Raw genomic sequence first — 6,734 nt, 5'->3', positions numbered from 1 at the left:
AACCATGTGATTTTAAATATATTCAATTTGGACCATTGGTATGTTAAAAGATTTCCCTCCAAATAAAAATAATAACGAAACAATGCATTATGGGTTTCGAATCCGGGTCTAGCCATACCAAGTAGCAAGTACCACAAAAGCGTTAAACACACCTTTATTCATTTTGCTTTCGATACATTTGGGTCTCTTGCCCCTGATGCTGCTACGTTTCTGAAAAAAGTTCAGCGCTCGTGCACAGTCACTTAATGACGATGAAGAACGATAATTTTGTTTTCAGTAAGATCGGTTTTGACATTGAAAAAGTAACTACTAATCAATCTACTTTAAGATTTAAATCAATACAAAACCAGATTCAAATTCCAATCATTAGCTCATTATCAATATCTTTTCAAACACAAAATCGATTCAGTTAATAGAGAAAATTGAACAAGATTGATTCAACCGTAACTGTCGCTATATCAACGTCAACACCCTTCTCTGTAACCTACTCGGTTGCCTTCTTGATATCATCGATTCTTAGCCATAGATAGAATTTATTCGGTTAATGAAACAAGAACGGAGGAACGATAGATTTGGGGATTTAGGTTTTCTTTAGAGGTGGTTTGCAAGTGGTGGTGTTAAGGTGGAGGTGGTGGATGTTGGCTGTTGGTAAGGTGGTTCATGGTGATAGAGAACATAGAGGGTAGTTGGTGGTGGTTTGTTGCGGAGACGGCTGTTGTGGGTGGTTGTGGTGTACGACGAAGTTGATTAATCGGTGGCTTGAGACAGTGGTGATTTTTGAATGAATGGAGAAGAGGACAACACTATCTATTATGTTTATATCTTTTGTGTTACAGGGTTTCAAAGCTATGTTTCAGGTTTTACCAAAGGGACTATAACTGCAATTAAATCTTATTACTATTATTATTATTATTATTATTATTATTATAAACTGTTTACTGTTAGACTATCAGGTATTTGTGACTATATTCTGCTATATATAATTGGAAAACTAAGTCTACAGCAGACTTAGTTGATGTGCAGGTATAGTCCCTATTTTCGTTCAATGTCAGTACATTGTCGATACCATGACAAATCAAATTGTCTTTTTGTTGTGTCGAAATGATAATCGCTAGGATGTTGAGTGAAGTATCTTTTTGGTATTGTAAGCTATGTATCGAGTGTCAATACCGCGTCGATACTTTAATAAACCAAACCGATATAGACCAGGTTTTATTAATGTTTAGATAAACATTTTGTTGTTGTGTTGAAGTGATAGTCTTTATGGTGTATATGTATATCCGCACTTAAAAATTTTGGACTATTACCAGTTTCCCGGCGCAACGTGCGAAGAGAATATACTAGTACTAGTTAATATAACCATGGAGCTACCAGAAATCACCACCAACAATCCCCTCACTGTCACTCACAGACAAACCCACCCCCATCTCCGTCCTCCGTCAGTCACACGCCCACCTCCTCAAAACCGGCCAAATTCACAACCCATTCACCGCCGGTTCACTCATCTCCTCAGCCGCTTCATTATCTCTCTCATACGCTCACTCAATCTTCACCCACATACAAAACCCTAACCCATTCTCTTACAACTCATTAATCCGAGCATACCCCAATAGCCCATCACCCGAAGCCTCATTCAATCTGTTTATTAGCTTGCTGTTTGATGATCATGTTGACCCGGATAAGTATAGTTATACTTTTGTATTGAAAGCTTGTTCGGTAATTGGGAATGTGGGTGTTGGAAGACAAGTTCATGGGCATGTGGTTAAGCTTGGGTTTGTGGGTAATGTGTATATTTGTAATACTTTGATTCGTATGTATGCGAAAGGCGGGTTTTTTAGGTTGCACGGAAGCTGCTCGATGAAATGCCTGAGAGAGATGTCGTGTCGTGGAACGCGGTATTGAGCACTTATGTGGATTTGGGTATGATGGGGTTTGCGCGTAAGTTGTTTGATGAAATGCCTGAGAGGAATGTGGAGTCTGGGAATTTTATGATTTCCGGGTATGTTAACGATGGGATGGTGGTGGAGGCGAGACGTGTGTTTGATCGGATGTTGGTGAAGGATGTTGTTACTTGGAACGCGATGGTTACGGGTTATGCTCGTGATGCGCAGTTTGATGAAGTGTTTCGGCTGTTTGAAGATATGCGGAAAGCTGGAGTGAAGCCGGATGATTACACGTTGGTTAATGTTTTATCGTGTTGTGCGCGTGTGAATGGTTTGAGTCAAGGTGAATGGGTCCATGGTTACATTGAGCGAAATAATATCGAGGTGGGCGGGTTCTTAGCCACAGCTCTTGTTGACATGTACTCGAAATGCGGGTGTATCGAGAAGGCGTTAGAAACGTTTGATAATACATCGAACAAGGATATTAGTACATGGAATGCGATTATTAATGGACTTGCGCTACATGGGTATGGAGAACGCGCGATAGAAACGTTTCATGAATTGTTAACGAACGGTTTCACGCCGAATGATGTGACTTTCGTTGGTGTGTTATCGGCTTGCAGTCGTTCTGGCTTATTAAACGAAGGTCATAAAATCTTTGAATGTATGGTGCACGAGTATGGGATCAAGCCCACCATACAGCATTATGGATGTATGGTGGACTTGCTAGGTCGGTTCGGGTTGTTAACCGAGGCTGAAAGCCTTGCGAAACAAGTTCCGTTTGAAGAGTCTCAGGTAGTGTGGGAGAGTCTTTTGGGTGCTAGCAGGAATCATAATGATGTTGAAATGGCGGAGCGTGTGTCTAAGAAGGTTCTGGAACTGGGTCCGTGTGAGAGTAGCGGTTATGTTCAGTTGTCAGATGTTCACGCGCCGAAAGGTAGGTTTAATGATGCTGTGGAGTTGAGGAGGAAGATGAGGGAACAAGGTGTGTTTAAAGATCCTGGTTGTAGTATGATTGAAGTTGATGGTGTTGTTCATGAGTTCTTAGCTGGTGAAGGAATGATCTTGTCGCATGAAATTAGGAATGTAATATGTATTGTAGTGAAAACTGAAAAGATGAATGCATTATTAGCTTCCATAATTTTTCATGATATATTGCATCACAACTGATCTGTCCAAGGTTCTAAAAATATATTACTGGTCTGTTATTTTTTTAAGTTTCCACATGCATCGATCTGAGCTTGAAATTCTAATATCTCAAATTGTTTTCGGTTCTTGTTTGACAACAAAGTATTACCCTTTTGCTCGATACCATCATAGTTGCAAGGGGCCATGAGTTGGGTTATGGGTTATCACGGGTTTAGCTTAAATCATTTGACCGACTTGACAGACAACACAAAGTAACTCCCTACCATAGGGGCAGGCCGGGTTATGGGTCAGAACGGTTAATTTCTAGTCAGTCAAAATGGGTTATAAGCCGAGCGGGAGACTTGCAAAAACTTTTCTATTTTATTAACATTGCATATAATCTATACATGATTACAAAAGCTGTATTATTACGATAATAACATGAAGTGATTTAAGAGGTTTATGCATCTAACTCATGTTATTATTGTAATAATATCTGTCATCAATGGAGTTTAGGTTGTGATCAGTGGTAATGAAGATTATACCTTAATGGGACAATTGGATGTAAAGATAATTCTTAATAATTTATATTGATAAATTGAAGATCAGCCATCTATATATCCTTAACTTTACTGAAACATACATCTTTGTTGGATATGTTTAGGGAAAAACAGAAATTAGTAGGGCTTGGCCATCTTATAATTGGTTTATTATGGATTAATTCTTTCTATTTTATACTGCAGCCCATGTGGTAAAAAAATCAACATTAGTAGTCTAAACCGGCAAAAAAAATGAAAAACGTTTCAGAAAATAACAGCCACACGCTCTAACCAACTGAGCTATTCCAGCATTTGTTTTTGTTAGGTAATATAATTTACATATTTAGGACTAAATAATTAGAGGTGAAATGAGAATAGTTTTAGATGCCATTTTCGGATTTTCCAGTCATGATTGAAAATTCAATATATTTTAGAAAACTAATAATTATTAACTATACATTTTCTAAAATGGATCGTCTTTTTGACAAAGATTAAAATTTAAAACAGAAATGCAGACTCTAGTTTTGAGATGAAGAAATAGAATATTTTTAAGAAAAATTATCTAAAACATAAATAGAAGAAAAAAATTGTTTATATGTTGTATAAAGGTAATACATAATATTAAGAAAACTAGAAGAGATATCAAAACATTATATCCAGTCATTGCAAGATGAATCAATGGGTGTAAGTTGTGAAGAGAGTATTGTAGAGGAAGGGAGTTTGGTATCAATTTATAATGATGTAAATACAAAACTATTAGTTTTAGCTTTAAAGCATCTTCAAATGTTATGATCATTTCAAAAGCCCACACAACAAACAATCCTTTGTATGATAAAAGTGTAAATAATATTTTAAACAAATAAAATATTGTAAAATCCTCCATCTTGGTAATAGATTAACCACATAAACCATCAGCATAGTTAATTAATTTTAATAGAAAGAATCCCACATTGAAATACATCTAGATTTTTTCAACACTGTTTGAAACCACTTTAAATATTCAAGTATGTCTTTCTAAACATAATGTTAAATCAAGTATATTAATTTTGATCCTTTAAATCTAACTCATCCAAGTATGTTACACTGTTGCTCTCTAAGATACAAGAGCAACAGGCTTTGATAAAGATGTACCAAATCATAATCACTAAAATGGATAAAGAACTTAAAGCTAAAGATGCCGAGATTAGTAAGCTGCAGAGAATATTAACCAAAGCGAATGCATCAAACAAAATATTGGAAATGAAGATTGATTCGAATAACTGTTTTCCGATGATGAACGATATGGATCTATCGGATCTAAGCGCAAATGAATTTATAGCGGTCTTAAATTACGCTTTAAATTCAATTCAGGAGTTTGTGAAACTCCTGATTCGTAATGTGCAAGCGTCGAACTGGAATATCGACGCTGCTGTAGCCGCAATCGAACCTGATGTGGTTTTCCCAAAATTGCGCGACAAATGCTTCACGTTTGAATCATACATGACTCGTGAAATATTCAAAGGATTTTTTCGAGTTGAGGATGAAGAAGAGGATCGTTTTTATAATTTTAATCAATTTAAAAAGTTGAAATCGTAAGGCGCGATGCACTTATTGAACGAAGATCTACCTAGGTCTTCGTTCGCAAAGTTTACACGCGCCAAGTACATGCGATTGGTGCATCCGAAAATGGAGTTTTCATTTTTCGGAAACCTAAGGTTGCGGAAGACATTGATCACGTGGCAGTTTCCGGATACCGTGTTTTTTAACGCGTTTGCTGAAATGGCGCGACGCGTGTGGATTCTAAGGTGTCAGGCATTATCGTATGATGAGGAAGTTGGCGTGTTTCGTGTGAGGAAAGGAGCGCGGTTCTCTGACTTGTATATGGAAAGCGTGGCGGCCGATGATATTATCGGTGAGACGCAGGTGGCGTTTACGGTGGTTCCGGGGTTTAAGATTGGGAAAATGGTGGTGCAAAGTCAGGTGTATTTATCTCCGACGATTGATAAATCCGGAGGATGAATGATTAATAGGGGTTTTGACTTTTGGTCAAATCACAAATGTACATATTAATATTATATAGGTGATCATACAAATTTTATAAGTTATAAGTTTCGGTCTAGTTTTGTTTTATAAAAAAATTAATTCTAGTATTTTCGTTAGATTGTAAATTTAAGTTTTAGAGCAAAATTTTGAAATAAGTATATTTTTTGTAAAAGTATATTATTGATTTGTATGAAGCACTAAAATTGTCTGAAAAGTATATAAAGACATAAACCGATAAACGTGCATAACTATTTTACTCATTAAAGTGTTTTAACTTACTTTTATATTTTGACGAGTAAACAGTAGCTTCTGAATGATATATAACTTTTTTTATGACCAACTTTAAATTTATATTTAATCTTCTTTGTTATTTGAAGTCAAGTTTTAAATTTTCATTTACTCAACTAAGTGGTTACATATTTTATATATGAAATATGAGGAAAGTTAACGTATATATAAAATTAACGTGTTAATTGTGAAAATTAAGTAGAGTAATTACATAATTACTCTATGATATAATTACATAATTATTCTACTTATATATATAATTACTCTATTTAATTCTCACAATTAGTACGTTAATTTCATTTGTATTTAATCTAAACTCATAAAATATAAATGTTATTTTCCCAAATCTTAAAAACGCAAATAAATTACATTTGGAAAGTAACACTGAGTTACATTTAAAGCAAGTCACTAAATGTTTTTTTCTCTCTTTTATTGAAAAAATACATATGATACTCCCACAACACCACTCTTCCATGAAAGTTTGCGGTCGTCGATCTTTCTACACGAGTGGGAACGTTTGCCTGTCACTACCAGTCTACAACATCATCATCATCCATGGCGTCCATGAGCCCCGTGTTGCAATGTTGGTCCTCTAACAAAGTCTAAGCTACTCGTTAATAAGCATGACAAATATTTGAAAGAAACGTACTGTTAGCAACACTTTGATACATATTTTGTTTGGTTTATTGGACAACACTTTGTGTACATATAAACGTTTATATGATATTACAGTACTATACTTCAATTTATTTATGCATTTAAAAATCTTTATATATTTTAAATTCACTTTATTTAGCGTTTAATAAATAGAAAAGGCTATGAATTATATTATATCAAGAAATTAAAAAATAAAAAAAGAAATGGCAAGGGATCG

At 35.3% G+C, this 6,734-nt stretch overlaps 2 pseudogenes; both read left to right on the top strand.

The window, feature by feature from the left end:
* Positions 1–245: 245 nt before the first annotated feature.
* Positions 246–3,053, top strand: LOC143542764 (pentatricopeptide repeat-containing protein At4g18840 pseudogene; annotated as a pseudogene).
* A 1,175-nt stretch (positions 3,054–4,228) lies between these two features.
* LOC143542763 (protein GRAVITROPIC IN THE LIGHT 1-like) lies at positions 4,229–5,548 on the top strand (annotated as a pseudogene).
* Positions 5,549–6,734: the final 1,186 nt, after the last annotated feature.

This window comes from Bidens hawaiensis, unplaced genomic scaffold (genome assembly GCF_021521415.1).
Source record: "Bidens hawaiensis isolate Kalapana, Puna unplaced genomic scaffold, B.hawaiensis_p1.1 tig00012956_1, whole genome shotgun sequence".
NCBI lineage: Eukaryota > Viridiplantae > Streptophyta > Magnoliopsida > Asterales > Asteraceae > Bidens > Bidens hawaiensis.
Note: the sequence above shows the minus strand (reverse complement) of the source record. Positions and strands in the feature narration are given on the sequence as shown.